Source organism: Giraffa tippelskirchi, chromosome 12 (assembly GCF_054371585.1).
Source record: "Giraffa tippelskirchi isolate mGirTip1 chromosome 12, T2T-mGirTip1v1.2.pri, whole genome shotgun sequence".
Taxonomy (NCBI): domain Eukaryota; kingdom Metazoa; phylum Chordata; class Mammalia; order Artiodactyla; family Giraffidae; genus Giraffa; species Giraffa tippelskirchi.
This window is the reverse complement of record NC_137286.1, coordinates 80,246,719-80,269,289: the sequence shown is the minus strand read 5'-3', so window position 1 is coordinate 80,269,289 and position 22,571 is coordinate 80,246,719. Positions and strand designations below refer to the sequence as shown.

Here is a 22,571-nt window from a genome sequence, read left to right as displayed (position 1 = left end):
ATAATCTCTTTTCAGAGTCATTACTCTCAGCAATTAAAGCCATTAAAAGTAGAAAACACTCATATTTTCAAGTTTTTTCACCAGATGATGAGGTTTTTAAAAATAAGGTATAAATAAGAAGGTGACAGTTGAATTTTTTACTCGCTTAACAAATAAATTTCTAGACTGATTTGTACTTGGAAGTTAGTAGGAGCTCCTCTAGTGAACTCACTCATTTAAGAGTAACTCTAATATAAATTTTTCAATTTTAAAATGCTTGTTTTATAATAGCTACATTCTGTTTCCAAGGCACATGCCTAAATTCAAAAGATTGGTTTAGTGTGAAATTATAAAATACAAATTAAAATTATTCTGCAAATAAAATGATATAACTGCACAATTTCTGACAGGTAGATTTTAAGCGAAAATATTTTAGGGTTAAAGGATGAACCTAAGCCATATGAAAAACTCTTTAACATACAAAGGGAATCTAAAAGTTAAGTGTATATATAAGAATAACAATTTCAAAGATATAAAGGAAATTTCATAGCTTTTTGACATGAGAAATTGATAAATATGCCAACATGATGAGAGGTTTCTAAAATACCTCGATAAGGTATTGATAAATGTTTAAAACAAAACAACAGAAAATATATGGCATATATAATATATTTAAGGAGTTTCATTAATAATTGATCTCTGGACGCATGTCCACTGGAGCATACATTTTCAAGTACGTGTAGGACATTTATAAAAGTTGATCTACATGTTACACTATAAAAGTGAACTTAAAAAATTTCTGCTCAACAGATTTCAAGTCAGTTAATTAGTATTACTGAGTCCATACTACAATCAGGCAAGCATTTAAATAAAAAAAATAAATAGCCAATCAGCCAACCAACCTTCTTGTCGTGTGTCCTAAAAACATTTTTACCATTCGGCCAAAAATTACAAGGCGCACAGAAATAGAAGAAAAAACACAGTCCGAAAAGACAAAGAAAACTTTAGAAGCAGAATGAGCTATAACACAGATGTCAGAAAGATCAGATGAGAAATGTGAAATAGATATGTGTAATATGTTAGATTTTTCTAATGGAAAAAATGGACAAAATATATGATCTGATAATTTCAACATGGAGATGGAAACTAAGAGAAAAACTTAAAAATTACAGAAATCAGAAAAACAGAGGAGAAATAAATAATGCCTTTGAGATGTTCATCTCGTACCCTGGAAAACTGAGGAAATTATCAGTGATTATGAAGATAGATCAGCAGAAAATTAAAAACTTAGGATGTACACTTAAAATTTTGAGATTAGAAGTTGAAAAAAATCTCTGGCATTTTCACGTCTTTTTGATATCTTCAATCATAATGTCATCAGTTATTCTAATAGGAAATTACAAATGTATTTTCCTGTTAGTGTATTTTATTATTTTAAACGAACTACTATTTCCTCCAGGATATGACCTGGAAACAGGTTCGAAAGAACTCAATACGATGAGCAGTGTTGTCAAGTTTGGCGGCATACAGAGAAATATGCAGCTGAACTTGACAGGTAGTGGGTTCCATGGGTATAAATAATCATTAGGCTGTATCATCATCAAGATATTGCGGTCATTTTATAATTACAGATACAATTTATTACTCTCCATTTCAACTATCTGCCTGGCAGAGTTGGTTAGGTATTATGTTTTAACTCTCAACAAATATAATCAATAGGTTTTATGTCTTCGTTTTTCAGAAGAAGCAGATTGTAGCACAATATCACACAGGTGCAAGTAGCTGGGCCAGGATTTGATAGTTATCTGAGACTTTGACAACTATTTCCCAAGCATTTCTGTCAAGACAAGAGCAAAATGAACGTAGTCTCAGTGATGTCCTACGGTAAATGTTAATTTAATCGCTATTTCGGTCAAAGTTCTGGTCAAGACGACTGTAACAAATGAAAGGGCTGTGTGTTGGTTATGTGATTTTGTTTAAAAAGCGGACATAGATGTAGTTAAAATTAAAATCTGAGCTGATTGTATTCTGCTTCATTAGAGAAGGACATATAATTGCTGAAAGGCGATTAGCACAAAAGATTTTTTTAAAGTGTGAAACAGATATTTCGTAGTTACAAAGTGAGAAAATAAATGAGCCATCCCTTAAATAGGATGGGATTCAAACAAAAGAAATACTTATTTAAAGGTACAATAAAATATGATTTATTATTTCAAAAATGTATTAACATTTTTAATATTTAGAAGTTCAAGCTAATAAGAATAGGCACTCATTTATCTGTTTAATAATTTTCACCTACAGAAATGATGAAATGGCATTTTAAATAGATTGTGGATTTGGGAATTGAATCTGTGTTCAAATTTGAGCACTGTCTATTGTTTCGCTAGCAGGAAAGAATCTGTCTGTCAATACAGGAGATACAAGGGATGTGGGTTCCATCCCAGGGTCAGGAAGATCCCCTGGAGCAGGAAACGATACCCTACTCCAGTATCCTTCCCTGGAAAGTTCCATGGGCCTAGGAGCCTGGCAGGCTACATTACATGTGCCACAAAGAGTTGGACTCGACCGAGCTACTGAACACACATACACACACGCACACGGACGTGCGCGCACGTGCATTGTTTTAACTTTGTGATATTGGTCTTTTTATTTAAATATTATACTGCTTCTTTTAAAAAAATCTTGGGGAATAGGATAAGAATTCGATTCATCACAAAGATATATGTACAATTATATAATTTCAATTTCCTGAAATCTAAGCCAGATTTAATGAGAGATATGTATGTAGTGGGGCTTCCCATGTGGCTCAGTGGGTAAAGTACCTGCCCGCAATGCAGGAGATGCAGGAGATACAGGTTTGATTCCTGGGTTGGGAAGATCACCTGGAGGAGGGCTTAGCAACTCACTTCAGTATTCTTGCCTGGAGAATCCCATGGACAGAGCAGCCTGGTGAGCTATTGTCCACAGGTTGCAAAGAGTTGGACACGACTGAAGTGACTGAACAAGCATGCATATACGTAGTAGAAAGCATCACAATGTTTGAGGTGGTGATGTCATATTAAACATCTCTTTTGTAAGTACTTAAAATTGATTTTAAAATTATTATTATTCTAATTCATTTATAATTACTACAATTACCTTGTTTATAATTAGGGCATCAAAAACCCAATTAAGGTCCCAATTAAAGGCTAAGACTGGCTTGTTTCCAACTTTTGAATTGAAAATGAAGACAGAGTTTGGAGAAGAAATCTTAAAGTGGCTGCTAAGACCCGAAGGTCTTCCTTCAGGTTACAAATAATGAAGAATCTGAACAAATGTGCCAATAATTCAAGTAGGGAGATGACGGTCTATTATGTACCCCTCATTCATTAATGAAATGCATAGGTTTTTTAAAAAAGTAATTATTTCCCGCACCTTGTTTTCGTTACTTGAAAATATTTAACAAATTAATATTTTCTGACTTTCTGATAGTGGTATGTTCAGATATCTTTATATATGGTCTGGCTTTCTTGAGTTATACTTTTATTAGCTTATCATCATTGTCACCCCTTTTAAATGCGTTTAAATATCTTGAGAATACTAGAATTCCAAATAACAGACTCCATCTATCTCAATTTTACTCTTTGTAAATTTACTCCAAGCATTACATAAGCTTTGTATTATGTGCTAGGTAACAAGAGCTACTGAATTTTTAAAAATACTGAGCAAAAAGAAATTTTATTTATTTGCCAATTTTTAGTAGTCTTCAGCAATCAAATTAAAATGTCAAAGGGATATAAAATAGGTGTTTATTATACCACCCTATTTGCCAGAAGTTGTTTTCAGTGGCCTTATTTCCATGAACACCTGAAATAGAGCATCGTGAAACTATAGAAGATACATTACATGATGATGGACACAGATCATTTGCAAAAACTGTATGAAAACTCATTTTGGGAACAAAGAATGTCATAAAACTGAGCACAAATAGTCAAATAATAAAATATATTATAGAAATGAGAAATATACCTATGTCTTTCTAAATAATTTAAATGTAATACGTTGAATCAAACTGGATTTCTTTCATCACCATAAGTAGAAATCGCATATGAACTTCTTAAGAGGAATTTACTTGGATCACATTGAAGTATTCACTCAAAGTGAAGACTGATCTGAGTGACTGTGATCTGTGTGCCTTTTCTGCATAGACATGTTTCAGTTTTGCACACTAAGGTTCATAGCATATATAAATATAAGGTTTATATATATATGTGTGTGTTTATAAGGGCTTCTCAGGTGGCACCAGTGGTAAAGAACCTGCATGCCAATGCAGGAGACATAAGAGATGCAGGTTCTATCTCTGGCTAGGGGAGATCCCCTGGATGAGGGCAGAGCAACCCACACTGGTATTCTTGCCTGGGGAATCCCATGGACAGAGGAGCCTGAAGGGCTACAGTTCATGAAGTCACAAAAAGTCAGACATAACTGAAGCGACTTAGCACCTGGGCATACATTTATATATACATATATATATGATGTTTAGATAGATATTCTATGACTGAGTTCAAGGCTAGCTAAATACAGTATCGAGCTGTTATTTAAAGAACTGTGAATAACATAGCAAAATAGTGTCATTAACTTTTCATTATATTTAGACAATTCATTCAGAAACACCTTCAAAATATATGTAGCCAAAAGCCTCTCTAAGGCATTTAAAAGCCAACATTTGATGCATAGCTTTAAGATACAAGTTAATTAAAGCACAGGGATATATCTGTTTTATGGAAACATAATGCAATCTTACTTGGAATCCAAGTTAATTGTCCAAGAAGGACTAACATTTTAAAGGTGGAATGTGAAGCTACATTATATGTTTGAATGTGAGTTGTGAATATAGTCACCTTGAACTTCAACGTTAAAAATATGAAGTCTATGCCTATCATTATATTTTTGCTCCAGGATATAAAATGAATTGATTTAACCATGGATCATTTAAGTTCTGTAATTCATCATAACTAATTTAATATTACTCATCTTATCAAAAAAGAGAATTTTGAATGGTAAGAGAATATAATGTTTGAGATTCTAGTTACAAGAATTCAGACTGCCTCAGTATGAGGCTGCTTAAACATGGTCATAATTTAGAGAAGCCATTTAATTACTCTGTTCTACAAATTTAGTTGCAAATAAAGTATAATTAGCACCCAGTCCCTACTTGTTTTGTAGATTTCACTACATACGTGTGTATATAGAACCGTATACTTGCGTATATATGTACCACTTGGCTCCCTGTCATGTGGTACATTATATATAAATGTATATATATATGTGTGTGTTAGTTGCTCAGATGTGTCCAACTCTTTGTGGCCCCGTGGACTGAAGCCCACCATGCTCCTCTGTCCATGGAATTCTCCAGGGAAGAATAGTGGAGTGGATTGCCATGCACTTCTCCAGGGGATCTTCCCGACTCAGGGATCGAACCCAGGTCTCATGCATTGCAGGCAGATTCTTTACTGTATGAGCTACCAGGGAAGCCCTACATGTATGTATAATTATTACTATTACTCTTACTTTATTTTTTTACTTAATGTTGCATATAAATACATTCATCTTTAGAGGAATTTAAATTTCTTTTGCCAAGAATATTGTTGATGGAAGGAGAAGAGACCGCAGTTGCAATAATAAACTGTGAAGCACAGGAGCACAACAAAAGTGTCCAATAAGAGACAGTCATCCTTCTCAAAGATTAAGACAAAGAATGTCAGCAAATAACTTTGAGGGAAAATGTGAGCAAAGCACTCACGTGGAAGTTTTCTGGGCATAAACTGTCAACAAAGTGAAACAGTGGAATTCTGGGTAAGCAAGACAGGAGTATTAGCGGCAATATTAAAAGCAGGCAACTGAGAATAACATCAAAGGACTTCATTTGAAGACTGAAACCAATAATAATTTTTGTATTCATAAGGATCTTTGTCAATAATATTAAAATATTTGAAAATCTCCAATAATATATCCTGTTTATGTATGTAGATAATATTCTACATGGATTCTCAAGTATATATGTGGCAATGAATGCTGAGTATATAGTAAAGAAAATATGTATTATGTAGAATTAAAATAATGATAAGAGCTATAATAATTTTTGTCAAGCATTAGGCAGATTCTTTACCAGCTGAGCCACAGGGGAAGCCCAAGAATACTGGAGTGAGTAGCCTATCCCTTCTCCAGCGTATCTTCCCGACGCAGGAATTGAACCGGGGTCTCCGGCAATGCAGGCGGATTCTTTACCAAAAAATCCAGCTGAGCTATCAGGGAAGCCTCAGTTTTTTTTAGGACTGTGATAAACATGTTACAGGAAATATCTCATTTTTCTATCTACAAAATCTTATACAGTAAGGGGGTCCCTTGGTGGCTCAAGATGGTAAAGAATCTGCCTTCAATGCAGGAGACCCAGGTGTGATCCCTGAGTCAGGAAGATCCCCTGGAGAAGGGAATGGCAACCTACTCCAGTATTCTTGCCTGGAGAATATTATGGACAGTGGAGCCTGGAGGGCTGCAATCCACGGGGTTGCAAAGAGTCAGACACAAATGAGTGACTAACACTTATACAGTAAGGACACTGCATATTTCTTCCTGAGTCAACTTTATTGACATAATTTACATGCCATAAAATTTCCCCTTTTAAAATGGATAGCTCCATGTTATTAAAAGCATGCATAAATGAGCAACCGATACAGCTGTTAGCATTATCACTTCTATTTACTAGCAATAAAAATGTGATTAAATGTAAAAATACTAGACATGATAGCACCCAAAATATGCAATATTTTGTTGACTAATATAATTAAATATGTACAAGACCTGTGTACTGAAAACTACAAAACATTGCTTAGAGAAACAAAAGTAAACTTAAGTGAAGTGATTTTTCCATGTTCATGGATCAGTGGAATCCATATTGTTATATTCCTTGCTTGACTCTGACAAAGTAGTACAATTTTGGTCATAAGCAGAAATGAATCTTTGAAAAAAATTTTTTACCCGAAAGGTGGAATCAGCCTTTGTGTCTGCATGACCCCACTGATTGGTCAAGACATTTTACATGATTTGCAACAGTTTTAGGATAATTTCTGTAGCATTGTGGTGGTGTATCATTTAGCCTCCTTGAGCCACAGTTATTATTTTTCTTAATGCCTTAGACACTCCATGGCAAATGTCACTTTGAAAAGCTCACTTAGCTCTTCAGGCCACTAAAGCAGTCATTTGTATTTCTGCCACTGTTCCGTGAGTGACAGCCATACCTCTTTGAGTCCCAAAGAGAATATACCTCACTTGGTGACTGTTACACTACAAGGGTGAATGGCCTCTTTATTATTAGTTCCCGGTGAAATATTAAATTGCTGAGTAAGCTTAATCTTTTAACATTTCTTTATTGCAATGGTGTAAAAGTCTCATTTCTTTTGAAGATGAAACTTTAATATTAAAATTGATTTTGGATATGGATCTACACCAAAATAAAAAAAAACCTCCTTTTATGTGCAGCAAAAATGTCTAAATGTTACACTCACAGGTTTTTCATATTGTAGGAAATGCATGAAATATCCTTAGTGATAGGGAAAAGGCCTCTGGGACCTTAGACGTCAGTTATAAAAGACAGATTGTTATACTTATAAATTTGTCTCTCCTGGAAGTGACATCCAAGGTCCCAGAGCCTTTTTTTTCCTTCATGGAGGATTTTTTTATGCAATTCCTACAGCATACTGTATTCCATTCTTTACAAGAAATGTTCAACCATTCATATTACGGAGACAGGCAGACACCTTGCCTGCTGCTAAAGAATGGGAGGAAGAAGTCTGAAGGGAGGGCAAAACGCAACATTCCTACTAAGGTTAAAAAAGCACAAATGTTTAATTACAAACAAAAGTTACTTGCTATGTTACTACATTCAAGTGTGAGTACATGTGGTATATCTAATTTAAAATAAAAAATGAATAATGTTCTGAATGATCTGAGGTCATTTTTTTTATATAAAAGTGCTTTGAGCTAGTTAGCTTTTAATAATTTCAAAAAAGCAAAGTAATTTTTTTTTTCTCAATGCCTTTGTGGGTTTGTGTTAATAATCAATAGTGTTAGTCACTCAGTCGTGTCTAACTCTTTGCAGCCCCATGGGCTGTAGCCTGCCAGGCTCCTCTGTCCGTGGGATTCTCCAGGCAGCAATACTGGACTGGGGTGCCATTTCCTTCTCCAGGGGATCTTGCCAACCTAGAGATCTAACCCAGGTATCCTACATTGCAGGTAGATTCTTTATTATCTGAGCCACAGGGAAGCCCTCAATTAATAATCAATACATGCTATCTTTGAATTTCAAATATAATTAATATATAATCATAGATCTCCACACCAGTGTAACAGGTAAACATAAAACTGATTTTTGGTTTTGGCATAATCATTACATTGAAGATTAGTCAACTAATTTTGTTGGGGGAAGTCCAGTGTACTCAAATCCATACCCTTTGTCTTAATATAATTCAGTCCTTATGTCCTGAGAATGGTGTCTCTATAAGAAAGACTTGGCTGGGTCACCAAAGAAGTTCCTAATTTGGGGGATACACGTAGCCTCAAATGCTGTATTCATTCATTCATAATAGTAAAATATGCTTATTTATTGGCCCATTTATCTATGATTTCATATAATACTCAAAATATTTTAAAATATCTTTTCTGATTATTGAAGTCTATTAACAATGAGTTCTTGCCAGTGGTCACAAGTTATGCACTCAGAGCTTCCCTTGTGGCTCAGCTGGTAAAGAATCCTCCTGCAATGTGGGAGACCTGGGTTCAATCCCTGGGTTAAGAAGATCCCTTGGAGAGGGGCATAGATACTCACTCCAGTATTCTGGCCTGGAGAGTTCCAGGGACTGTATAGTGCATGGGGTTGAAAAAAGACGGACATGAGTGAGTGACTTTCAGTTCACTTATATACTCAAGGCAAAGTTTAATTTTTTATTATTTTAAAATAGCAGTTTAGTTGAAATTTCAGGACACCGATCAATATTAGCAGAAACTAACCTTATATCTCTATGTCAAGAAAAAAAAAAACAACACTATATTTGCATATTGCTTTTGGTTTTAGCCCTCATTACCTCTATTTAAGTTTTATGCTAATGAATAATATTCATTATTTTCCCCTGTGTTCAAACAAAACTAGAAATCTGAACTTTTAGAGGGTAAATCCAAAGAATTTGTTACTCAGTACTGAACCTATTTCAAAGTGGGTAAGATATGCTTACGCTGCTTATGACATTTTTCAAATAAAAATTATCGATTGATGACTTCCAATCATATCTATTGTTTCATATAAGAGATTTATTGGGAAAGTCTTCTGTTCTTCAATAGAAGCTACAAGTTATAAAGGATATTTGGCAAAATAAATTATTAATCATTATAATTTTCAGTATTATAATGATGAGAAAATTACCTTTTGGTTCAGTTATTCTTTATTAATAATTTATTTATTTTAATTGGAGGCTAATTACTTTACAATATTGTAGTGGTTTTTGCCATACATTGACATGAATAAGCCACGGGTGTACATGTGCCCCCAATCCTGAACCCCCTCCCATCTCCCTCCCCATCCCATCCTCCAGGGTCGTCCCAGTACACTGGCCCTGAGCACCCTGTCTCATGCATCGAACCTGGACTGGCGATCTATTTCACATAAGGTAATATACCTGTTTCAATGCTATTCTCTCAAATAACCTTACCCTCGCCTTCTCCCACAGAGTCCAAAAGTCTGTTCTTTATCTCTGTGTCTCTTTTGCTGTCTTGCATATAGTGTCATTGTTCTCATCTTTCTAAATTCTATATATATGTGTTAATATACTGTATTGGTGTTTTTCTTTCTGACTTACTTCACTCTGTATATTAGGCTCCAGTTTCATCCATCTCATTAGAACTGATTCAAATGTATTCTTTTTTAATGGCTGAGTAATATTCCATTGTATATACGTACCACAGCTTCCTTATCCATTCGTCTGCTGATGGATATCTAGGTTGCTTCTGTGTCCTGGCTACTATAAACAGTGCTGCCATGAACATTGGGATACACATGTCTCTTTCAGTTCTGGTTTCCTCAGTGTGTATGCCCAGCAGTGGGATTGCTGGGTCATATGGCCATTCTATTTCCAGTTTTTTGAGGAATCTCCACACTGTTCTCCATAGTGGCTGTACTAGACTGCATTCCCTTTTCTCCCTTTTCTCCACACCCTCTCCAACATTTATTGCTTGTAGACTTTTGGATAGCAGCCATTCTGACCGGTGTGAGATGGTACCTCATTGTGATTTTTTTTTTTTTATAAATTTATTTATTTTAGTTGGGGGCTAATTACTTTACAATATTGTAATAGTTTTTGCCATACATTGACATGAATCATTGTGATTTTAATCTGCATTTCTCTGATAATGAGTGATGTTGAACATCTTTTCATGTGTTAGTCATCTGTATGTCTTCTATGGAGAAATGTCTGTTTAGTTCTTTGGCTTATTTTTTGATTGGGTTGTTTAATTTTCTGGAGTTGAGCTGCATGAATTACTTGTATATTTTTGAGATTAATTCTTATTAGTGGAATTTATTTAAAAATGAGTTGATAGTTAGATACTTGAATTTTCATTACCTAGAAAGCGGAGAAATAATACTAATTAAATGGTAAATATTAAAGGATGTCAGGATTCCAACTAGGAAATTTGACCGAGGGTCTCTGGGAAAATATTTTTCTTTTGATTTTGGTGACTATTCTTATTTGTATGTTAAAGGTATTTGAATGAACACATTTTCTTGCTTCATTTCTTTATTTTGTTCTTGAATAGGTTTTCTTCTGTGTTCAGTTCAGTTCAGTTCAGTTCAGTCGCTCAGTCATGTCCAACTCTTTACGACCCCATAAATTGCAGCACGCCAGGCCTCCCTGTCCATCACCAACTCCCAGAGTTTACCCAAACTCATGTCCATTGAGTCAGTGATGCCATCCCACCATCACATCCTCTGTCATCCCCTTCTCCTACTGCCCTTAATCTTTCCCAGCATCAGGGTCTTTTCCAATGTGTCAACTCTTCACATGAGGTGGCCAAAGTATTGGAATTTCAGCTTCAACACCAGTCCTTCCAAAGAACACCCTGGACTGATCTCCTTTAGGATGGACTTGTTGGATGTCCTTGCAGTCCAAGCGACTCTCAAGAGTCTTCTCCCACACCACAGTTCAAAAGCATCAATTCTTTGGTGCTCAACTTTCTTCACAGTCCAACTCTCACATCCATACATGACCACTGGAAAAACCATAGCCTTGACTAGACGGACCTTTGTTCTCTGTGTACAGAGTTGTATTCTATTTCCATGACTGCATTCTTCTCCCAACTTTTTTGTTTTTTTAATAAACTTTTAATCATATGGACATCAGCTTTGGAAAACATTTTACTCAACTTCAAAATGCTGACTTTCTGCATTTCATAACAGTTTTTCCTGAGGAGAGACATTTTCATTTTTTGTTGGCTTCCATGACTTTTCTGTATCACACAATACAATAGTTTGATACTGTCTTTCATCTTGGCCATTTTCTTATCACCTCTCTAAGTCTCATATTTTCTTTTTTGACTAAACTCACATCCAGATGAGGGTGTTTCTGAAGGCATTTTACTAAATTATTTTTATTCTTCTTATTTGCTTCCAAACTTAACAGTTTCAACCACTTTCATGACCTTAACAATCATTGCAATATTGATGACTTGTAAACATTTATTGTGAACTCCTCATCCAGCATCTTTGACAACTTCCAAAGCTGCATACCTACGTGCAATAGCAGCATGTGAACATCCTGATGCTAACTCAAACTCAGTGACTCCTATAATGAATCTATCATCTGTAATCCAAAATTGATATTTTTTATTATTATTTAACCATTTATATCAATAATCACTTGGATACAGTCTTAATCAAGCTGCAATACTATTTAATGCAACCCATCACAAATTGCTTCTGATTATTTTTCTTTGTAAAATCAAAGCTATTGTTCATATTTTTCTGCCAATAATAAGTCCAGACTCTCATCAGCTTGCTTTTCCAAAGTCATGCCTACTCTGAAACACTGTTATACAAATACTTTATATACAATTAGCAGACTAATTTATAAAACATGTTAGTTCTTTAGTTTTGCTGTGGTTTATTTCCCCCCATTATTATCTTGTCTATTCCTAGGCTGCAAAAAACATAATTCTATAAGCTATGATATAGATAGGTCAATCAATGTCTGCCTCAGTGATTTTAACACTACTTTTATAAACCATTACTGCAATGTGGTTAGTGATATTCACAAAATCAAGGATGATATTATAAAGCAACATAATTAATGAAGCTTGTTTTACATGATATAATGACAGTGTCCAAAACTTTTAATTTTATTGGCACAGTGAGCAACAGGTGATGGTCAACAGCTCCAGATACAAAAATCTTGACTTGGATGGCCGTAAATTATAACATGGAAAATGGGCAAAATGTTTTAGATAGGTAGGATGAAATGAATGAAAGAAAGCACTGATTGACAGATTGTGAATTGAATGCTTAATTTATATAGCACTCTTATTCTTTTTGACTCAGAATACCACAATTGCACTTCTAAATGTGGGAACTTTCTGACCTTATGGGTATTGGAGAGAGCAGAGGTTTTTATCCTATGAATAAATTGAACATGTCAAATAATGATAACAGTAATGATATTGTTGGAAAATAGCCAATATTAATTGAGTCCTATATACTGAACATATGTTAAGAGAATTTTATATTAATTAAATAATTGAATCTTATCTGTGACCCTCATAGGTAGCTGCTATTATTCCTAGTTTATGGATAAAGAAAGTGAGGTACAGTACACAAGTGACTCCCTCAACGCACAGAGCTTATGGGTGGTAAAGAATTTCAATACCAGTTCTCAAGTGCTATTTTCTATTCTTATTAAAACATTACTTTTCTACCCTCCTTACAGGTAGAGTGATGGCTCCATCAATCAAATACACCCACCATGGATTTTCACTTGTGAATTAATAATAAAGAGAAAGATGATTGTAATCAATATTCTATAAAGAAGAATGGCGGATTTTCTGCAACAAGAGTGGCAAAATAGCTTGATTCTTAAATATCTCCTTTAGAAGCACAAATATTTATGGAATACAAAGAATGAAATATTTGCATATTACACAAAAGGCTAGCTTAATTTGCATAAATTTAATAATTCTAAGTCTGGCAAGCTGAATTTACTTTTGACACACTACAATAGAGTCACGATCTTTTGCCAACTTCCAGACGTCAGATCATAGACTCAGAATCCTTTCAATAAATGGCAGGACAAATACCCCGAGGAAGACATCTAAATTGATCATAAGCACTATAAACATAGCTTATGATCATAAGCACTGAATCATCTACTAATTTTCCTGAGAAAGTCTGAATACAGGGAAAGAAAAATAGTCAGACCTTATGGAGATTTTTGTAAACTACTTCCTATGCATCTTGAGTGCCACTACAGTTCACCAAACAGAGCAGTGTTTGATGGGCAGCAGATAATAAATGGATTTGTACCGTAAGTTCTACCCAAGGTAAGATACAATAGTGTACCCGTAATGTACTTATTTCTTTAGTTTCTGTGTATATTCTTCGACTAGCTATGCTTCACAACTGCCACAATCCTTGCAATTTGTCCATCTATGAAAGGGATTAGAGCTCATGTGCAAGAAAGCAAGGGGGAAACCTTAAGAATGTTCTCTTTCTGCTACAAAAGCAGCCTCAGGAGAATTACAGACAACTGTTGCATATCAAAGTTGTGAATGCGAGAGTGGTAATTTTTGTTTTAGTCTTACTGAACTTTACAATTCAGTGAAGAAGACCTAAGTAGTGAAGTTAGGCCAGCTGTTGTGTTTTATGTCATAGTTTAGTACAGAGACTTAAATATTTCACCAGACTCTAAAAGTCACATCTAAAACGTGTGTGATAGTGGCAAGCTGAGTTAAGAGGCTTATATCAATAATTGGAGGTTTACAACAATCCCTACCTTCTTTACAAAATAATTAGTTACCTTTTGAAAAACACCTCTTGGATCGCTATTGAGTACAATGGAGAACCACCTGACCTTTGGCCTTCTAGTTATTTATAAATTTGGGAGAGTCCAATAACGTTGCTTTATTCAGTGATAGTGGTATATGTTAGATTAGCTAGGAAATCTCTAATGCACAAACAATTAACACAAGAAGCTGTTTTATACTTCCTGTATGTTGATTTCAGCTGTACTGCCACTATGCACCTACCACTTGTCTTTTGTTATATTCTTCATATTACATTTTCTGAAGATAATTTTCAGAGGGTTCTGCACAATATTCTGGTACAAGCCAGAAGGAGTAACCCTGAAGAATGATAGAGAAAATCCTGGATGAAATTCTCATGATATATGTTTCATTCAGGAAACATGGTCTAAAGTAAAAATGTACATTGATTCATAGATATAGCTGAGAAATGGCCAGGAGGTAAAGAATTTGGAGGAATTGTGACAAAGAAATGAATGTATAAATAAATAGATAGACCTCTTCTTAGGCAAAAAATTTAGAGATATTTGTCTTCTGAGAACAGTCACCATAGAGACTCCTACTTGTTAATTATGGAGAGGCACATGTGATAATGGATATGTGGTTTCAGATTACAAAAGCATTCAAAACTGAATAATAAGACAACAACCCAATTAAAAAATAGGCAAAATATCTGAACAAATAGTTAACTCAAAAGGATATATGGAGGTCAAACAACACATAAGATGTCCAACATCATTAGTCATTTGCAAAATGTAAATGTACAAAATAATGAGATAGTATTGCACATCTATTATATTGCTAAAAAAAAAAAAACAAACAAAACGACTGCCGAGCTAAGTACTGGAGAGGTTATAGGGTGACTGGAAATCTCATACACTGTTAGTTGGAATGCAAAATATTACTACAATTTTTTTGCTTGGAACTTTCTTTAAAAATTTAAAATTTCAACTTCCATGCAATGTAACCATGCTAGTTCTAAGTATTTACCAACAGGAAATGAAATTATAAATGCATATAAAAACATAAAAAGTGACGTTTCTAGTAGCTTTGTATATAATACTCCAAAACTTCAGTGATCCATTAATAGATCCATGGAGAGAAAAATGGTGGTATTGAAACTTTCATGCAAATAATATTATCCAGGAATGAATGAACCACTGAAATGCATAACTAAAATGACAGGATACCAAGTAATTATGCTGGATGAAAAAAGACCAGAAACAGTGCATCTAAAGGATTTTTTTTTAAAATATAAAACTCTAGAAAATTCAAAGTTTATTCCACATAAGCAAAAAGCATATTACTGATTACCTGAAAACGGAGAAGGGGTTTCAAGGAATCAAAAACGAACACAATGAAAACTCGAGGGGTAATGGATAAGCTCATTATCTTAATTAAAAATATTTGAAATATTCTATGAAACAACTAATTTTAAGTGAACAACTCAGTAGAGAGAAATTTACAGAATAATTGCAACAACAGGATGAAGAGTTCCTGTATACAGTATACCTAGTTTCTCTCATTATTAACATCTTAATATGAGAAATTTTTTAAAATAAATGAAACAATATCAATAGCTTATAATTAAGTTCATACTCATTTTATATCTCTTTAGTTTTGTTTTTTTTTTCTTAATGTCTTTGTTCCAGGATCTTACCCAGGATAGTACATCATTCTTTACTTGGAATGAAGTTAGAGATTACCTAACCTAACTTTCTATTTTACAATTTAGGGGAAAAAAAAAAAAAATATATATATATATGGTTCTGGACTCTGCTGGGGTTCTAGGGTATAGTCACCCTATGCTGTGATGTGAGTAGGAGAAAGAATGACTATTTTCATTCACATTTTGAAAGAATAGTCACAGTCATTTCCTTGACAATTGAATATTTTAATGTAAATTTACCCTTGAAAAGGAGTCACTTACAATAATCAGTTGTAACAATTGCTAATTATGTAATGGACAACAGTTCCAGGTTACTAGCCTATAACTGTGTTTCTGTCCTTGATCTGAGGAAAACAAGATAAAAGAACAACCAGGAAAACATCTCATGGTATTGCAGTAACTGATTCTCATTTGTGTGCTGAAGTTGTGTCCAATCCTGTTACTGAGACATGGACCAAATGGCACGTTGATAACTATTAATGTGTAATATATTCCATTGTTTTTCAGTTGCCTAGTCGTGTCGGACTCTTCACTATCCCGTGATGTGCAGCACACCAGGCCTCTCTGTCCCTCACCATCTCATGAAATTTGCCCAAGTTCATGTCCATTGCATGGGTGTTGCCATCCGGCCATCTCATCCTCTGACACTCTCTTCTTCTTCTGCCCTCAATCTTTCCCAGGACCAGGGTCTTTTCCAATGAGTCAGCTCTTCTCACCAAATGACCAAAATACTGGAGCTTCAGCTTCAGCATCCAATTCTTACATCTTTTCATACCTAGAGAAACACTGATGTCCTTAACAGTGAAATCTGCTTTGGCTATTAAAGAAAAGTTTACAATTAAAAGTCAAAATAGAGTAGCTATGGTTCCGACATCCTGGGAAATAACTAGGTGATGCTATGGGTGTACTTTCAGATTAGACCTTGTATTGCTAAACACTTGAGTTTTCTGAGTTGTGTCAGGCTTGGATGCCACCATTCTCAAAACAATGTCTGCTGGAAGCTAGTAACTGCAACCTAACTTTTTATAAAACTAGGCAACTGGCTACCTGGCTACAAGTCTCCCTGAAGTGCCAGGGCCAGACTGGGTTTCAGGACTATTCTTCTAAAAAGAAATGAGATTTATTTTGTCTATTAAAATTCCAGTTATCACTCCTCCAACTACTTCTAATTGGGTCTGTTACACCAAAATGGCAGACCAAGGGATTGAGATTTTAATCATACAAGACTCAGATCTAGAACTTCATACTCAGGAATACTTCCAATTCAGTGTCTATTCTCCAAGCTGAGGCAGTCCTATGCCCTATTTTGACAGGAAGTTATCACAATCATAATTGCCTAGTCCCCTAAATTAAAACTGAGCAAGACTCTGGGGCTCTGGAGTACAGATCTGTTCTGTGTTCTCCATTTCTTGTCTGTAGGATATAGGCTTCATTCAGCCTCCTTGACCTTCCCTGAGTTCCAAAGGGTGGATTCAAACAATTGCTAATCAGGGAAGCGAAGGGATACAGAAACCGAGGAGAAACAATCAAAGGTTGGTCCAGCCAAGCAGACAGGGTCCTGGTTCCTACTCAAAGAAATATGCATAACAATGTCTTTGAGTTCTTCTACAGAACTGGAGCCCCCACCCAGGTGGAGGATGGTAACTTCAGACTAAACACAAGATACCTGGAGCACAGCCCTGCTGCCTCACCACCAACCAATCAAAAAAAAAAAAAAAGTCACAAACCCTGCAGCCGTCACCCCAAATGTTGCCTCCTGTTTCTGGGGACCAGTGATGACCATCCTGTTAGGTCTCCTGTTTGGCCCCTGTCTATTTCATCTCTGAGAGGAACCAACAGTTTCAAACTAAATTGATGTTACTACAAGGGTGAATGCTGGTTTCAGGCAAAAAATACCTTGACTTAGATCAGGTAGAGAGAGACTTCTGCTCTGCTAGGCAGGCCTACGCCCATGCATAGCAGGAAGAAGTTACAGAAGAAATACCTCCGCCCCAATTCCCAAGAAGTATCTTGAGTATGAAGTCTCTTTGTTAGGGGAAGCACACTGATTGAAACTGCCCACCCTGGCCAGGCACCATAGTAACCATTTGTATCAGTTGTTTTACGACAGGAGGTCCTGGTAAGGAACACGGAACTAATAAGCCACCACCAACTGGAAGAGTTCAGGAAAGGTCAAAAGGAGACACCACATGTCCAACCACCTCCCAGAATCCTTCTCTCTGGCATCCATCTTGGCTGAACAAGGCGTGCACCACCAGGAAGGACTCTGAGTCAGAATGATTGGCTAAGGACAACCCGGAAACTAATCCATCACCATAAAACCCGAGACTGCCAGCCACGTGGCAGAGCTGTTTTCCTGGGTTACCTTACCCGACTGCTCTCCACCCAGGTGCCCTTTCCCAATAAAATCTTGCTTCGTCAGCACATGTGTCTCCTCGGACGATTCATTTCCGAATGTTAGACAAGAGCCCGGTTTCAGGCCCTGGAAGGGGTCCTCCTTCCTACAACACTTCTGATGAGTATTCAGGGTTGATCTCCTTTAAGATTGACTGGTTTGATCTCCTTGCTGTCCTAGGGACTCTCAGGAGTCTTCTCCAGCACCACAGTTCAAAGACATCAATTCTCTGGTGCTCTGCCTTCTTTATATACATACAGAAAGAGAGAGAGAGAGAGATCAAGCTCTCACAACTGTATGTGACCACTGGAAAGACCATAGCCTTGACGATCTAGACTTTTGTCAGCAAAGTGATGTCTTTGCTTTTCAACATATTGTCTATGTTTGTCATAGCTTTCTTGCCAAGAAGCAATCATCTGATTTCATGGCTGCAGTCACCATCCCAGTGATTTTAGAGCCCAAGAAGAGGAAATCGGTCACTGTTTCCACATTTTCCCCTTTTATTTGCCATGAAGTGATGGGGCAAGATTTTAGATTTCTAGGCCCTCAATGATATGCTGACTCTGAATTTGGATAATGAAGCTTAGCAATATGCATTTTGATAAGACTTTTTCAGGTCCTTATGTGTACTTGAAATCTATACACCCACTGAATAATTAATACAGTGAAAATGAAGTGTCTGAGCTATTAGAGTTATCTGAAATTGTAATTTATATAAATGAAACAATTAATACATAAGCAATTGATTTTTTAGAATTCATTGGTAAATTTCTCTTTATCTTGCAATTAAAATTCATTTTTGGTCAATAAGTTTTCTCTCAAGGTCTGCACAAAATGTTGCAAATGTAATGAAATGTGTATACATACATATCCTTGAAGAGCTCAAATAATAAGATTCTACGCAGTGATAAGTAAAAATCTATAATAAATAGTGAATAACTATATAAAAGAACTTGATAATCATGTATTTTAAAAGTTATACTTCCGTTTATCATATTTTTTTGTATTTCATTCCTTAATCAGTTTCTAGAAACTTCTTTAGAAATTCAAAGCCAAAAGTTCACTGTAACTTCTTTTTATACTCTCTTCTCCAGGGCAATGACCCGCAGCCTGTTTCTTTTTTTTTTTTTTTAATTGACATATAATTTCTATACAGTGAATTTCCAATAAAAGTTTTTGCTTACATTTGGATAAATTGGATTATCTTTAATAACAAAAGTGAAACTAAAATTACTGAGATGGAAAATATGCCAAATATATTTTAAAACAGTATCTTGAGTTATAAGGAACAAAGAAAAACTCTGTGAAGTTAAATGATTATATTCTTGTTAATTTTAATTGCAATATATGAGAAGAAGGAAAGTTATTGTCATGATAGGAACTTAAACACAAGAAACAGCAAAAGAACAACCCAAAGGTAGTTGACAAAAAGCCAGGGTAATAATTGCAGCTTAAAACTAGTTGTGAAAAGGAAACTAAGAACTAGATTCTGCATTTTAGTCAAATTGCTGTTTCTATAAGTCTATTTTACTACTATAAATTGGGATAATATCATAATATCATTCAACAAATATTAGTAGGATCTATGTGTTAGGTATTATCTTATTTGCTATTTATACACTACAGGAAAAACATGATGAATATAAAGTATTTAGAAATTCCTGGCATATAGCAAACATTCAGTAAATCATATTAAATATGATTGTGCAAATAACAAATAAAATTTAAATATGCATAAGATGTAAGAAAGGCCCCTCTAGAGGTGCTGTGTAACTATATAAAGATACAGAGTACAGGGAAAGAGGGCAGGGACATAATGATCTGAAATGGGGTTATGAGAAATTGATTATTTTATGTTAGAATCCCAAGTAATATATGTAGGGTAGAACAGGGAGAAAAATAAGGACAGCAGATCCAGCCCTTCTTAAAGGTTATAATTAAAGCTATCATGTCCTAAAGCATCTATTTATGTTTGTATGTGTGTGTGTGTATGTGAGGATGGCAAAAGATTCAGGAAGAGAGTGCGATCATGAATAGAGACTGAGATAAGGCAGGTTGACAGTCAGTCCATGGACTAGAGATCAGGCAGAGAGAGAAATCTGAAAGAGCAAATCACACTGACATTTTGAGTGTTCTGTCACTCCAGAGATACACAGGACCTCAAAAGTTACCCCGGAGGTCTTTGATCTTGATCTTAGTATCGATTGGCAGGTGTTGGAAAAGGTCATCGAAAGGTTGTGACCTTGGATTGACCCAAGAACTGGACTCAGGTAGTTGGATGTTCCTTGCCCCTCCCCCATCCTTGGAAAGTGCACTCTGTCCACCATTCCTGCACTAGGAGCTGTTTAAGGGACACAGACTGGAGAGGGTAAGGCATTGCTGAAGCCATTTGAATTGTGTATGTGACAAAACATAGTCCTCTGCATAATCTTTTAAAATTTTGGCAGGAAGTGTGAAGACCTACTCATTTCGTGATGCCCATGACACGTCCCATATATAAGTTCCTTTGCTTCTTAGACCTGTTGCCTGTCAATCTGGAGTGATCGGATTCTTTACCCAGTCTTTACTTGCCTTCCACATACTGGGACCAGTTTCAGATTTCAACCTTGAACACTCCATTTTGGGAACCAACAGCAGAAACAAATCTTAATCCAGACTGTAGATAATAGAAAGGCTGGAATTTCTCAAGTGTTTCCACTGTAAGTGAACTCTTAGCGGGCTCCATTTCATGTGGACACTCTTCAAGGACTGAGATAAATTTGGATCAGGGTGGTTCCCTCAGTAGATTTACTCAACTTAAGGCATTAGGAAGAACACAAAAGATCCTATAAATTTGCCAATTTCTTATTTACAAACTCAGGTATTACCTATTTATTGGGAATCTATGATCTTTCTCCATAATGATAGTTTTTCTCTTTTTCTGTTTGCACAACAAATGGGAATGGTGAAGAAACATAGGTCCCCTGACACTAATTTAAGACTTTATTCCCAACAGATGAAGTTTCCTGGGGGAGAGCGGAGTGGTTACCAAGGTGTGAATGTTGTCTCTACTATTCCTTCTCCTCATCACTTGGTGGTTAGCATGTCTTCACACTTTACAGCCAAATACCCAATTTAATAATCAGGGAAACGTCTGGCTAATATAAGGATTATTTATGAAAGAGAAAAGAGTTATTTTAGAGACAGGCAGAATCTGACAGAAGGAAAGATGTAGCTTCATACTTTTATATAAACAAGATTCAGAGTGAAGATACAAGTGGAATTGCAGAGGCTAACTGCTCATCCCTTTGTTTTACCAGGCATCCTCCCATCTCCAGTTTCTTACAAGATCCAAGTTGGACTGAGTGCTCCTATAGCACCATGAAATTCAAAGGTAGCATTTATATATCTGCATTCTAGAAAAAGCCATCATAGTGTTAGCAGAAGAGAGTCTAGAGACTCCTCTTCCCATTGGCCTTGGTTCTTGGTAAGGATACAAAGAAGAATTTGAGGTCTTACTTGTTGCAAGAGAGTTTATTATGCTAAAGAGAGAACAGAGAGCCTATTTCGAGGAAGAAGTAGACCGCGCCAAGGAAACAATGGCTCTAGAGTGCCGTGGTATCGAGTTTTTAAGGCAAAGTTTTTTGCATAATCCAGGAGGTCATTGACTGACAGTCTTATCTGAGAGCAGCAGGTTATATAACAAGAGGCTCTGCTGCATATGTCCTAGGCTCTGCTGCATATGTCCTTCCCATAATTCAGTCTGCTATAATTAGATGCATATATTCATGGAATATTTATGAGCATTTAATGAGCCCAGTGGCCACCAAGGTTATCTAAGAACATGATAGTGTGAGGTGTGTTTGTGTGCCAGAGAGAGGACAGTTGCCCACAGGGGGATTTTTCTGATCCTTTGAGCATTTAGAGTACTGACAAGGCTGTGTTTGGAACAGGACTGGCAAATAGCTTGGCAGGGTTAGGTAGCTACTGGACGTTTAGTCAATGGGGCTGCCTCTCATTGCTCATGGCTAATTTCCTGCTTAACAACAGCAGGTACTGTTTCTGTCATTTTTTTTTTTTTCTTATATCCCTAGTGCCTAGACACTTGCCTTGAAATCAAAGAGGGACACAGTAAATATTTGTTCATTGTTAAAAAAATCTCAGCTTAATCAAAAATATCAACTTTTATTATTTTCAGTTTGTCATTTGCTCATTTAATCTGTATTCTTACTTCTTGATAGGGAGCTTGGAAAGAAAGAAGATAGGCTTAATATGATATGTCCAATCATCTCACTCTCTCTCTATTTAGGGGAGGTGAACCAAATTTGAATTTCACACTCCTTTGCTAATGTTACCTACTCTGACCTGTACTGCTTGCCACATAACAGGCCAATAAATTGAGAGATGAGCTGTTGAGGCAAGGAATAATGATTTTATTCAGAAAACCAGGAGACC

General features: G+C 35.8%; 1 long non-coding RNA gene across 1 annotated transcript in view; it reads left to right on the top strand.

The window, feature by feature from the left end:
- Positions 1-18,166, top strand: part of LOC145528925 (uncharacterized) — a 58,816-nt gene extending 40,650 nt beyond the window's left edge. The window contains exons 3-4 of the long non-coding RNA XR_014070795.1: positions 12,984-13,593; positions 17,839-18,166. This is a non-coding gene — a long non-coding RNA (uncharacterized LOC145528925). The remainder of the gene's footprint in view (positions 1-12,983; positions 13,594-17,838) is intronic.
- Positions 18,167-22,571: the final 4,405 nt, after the last annotated feature.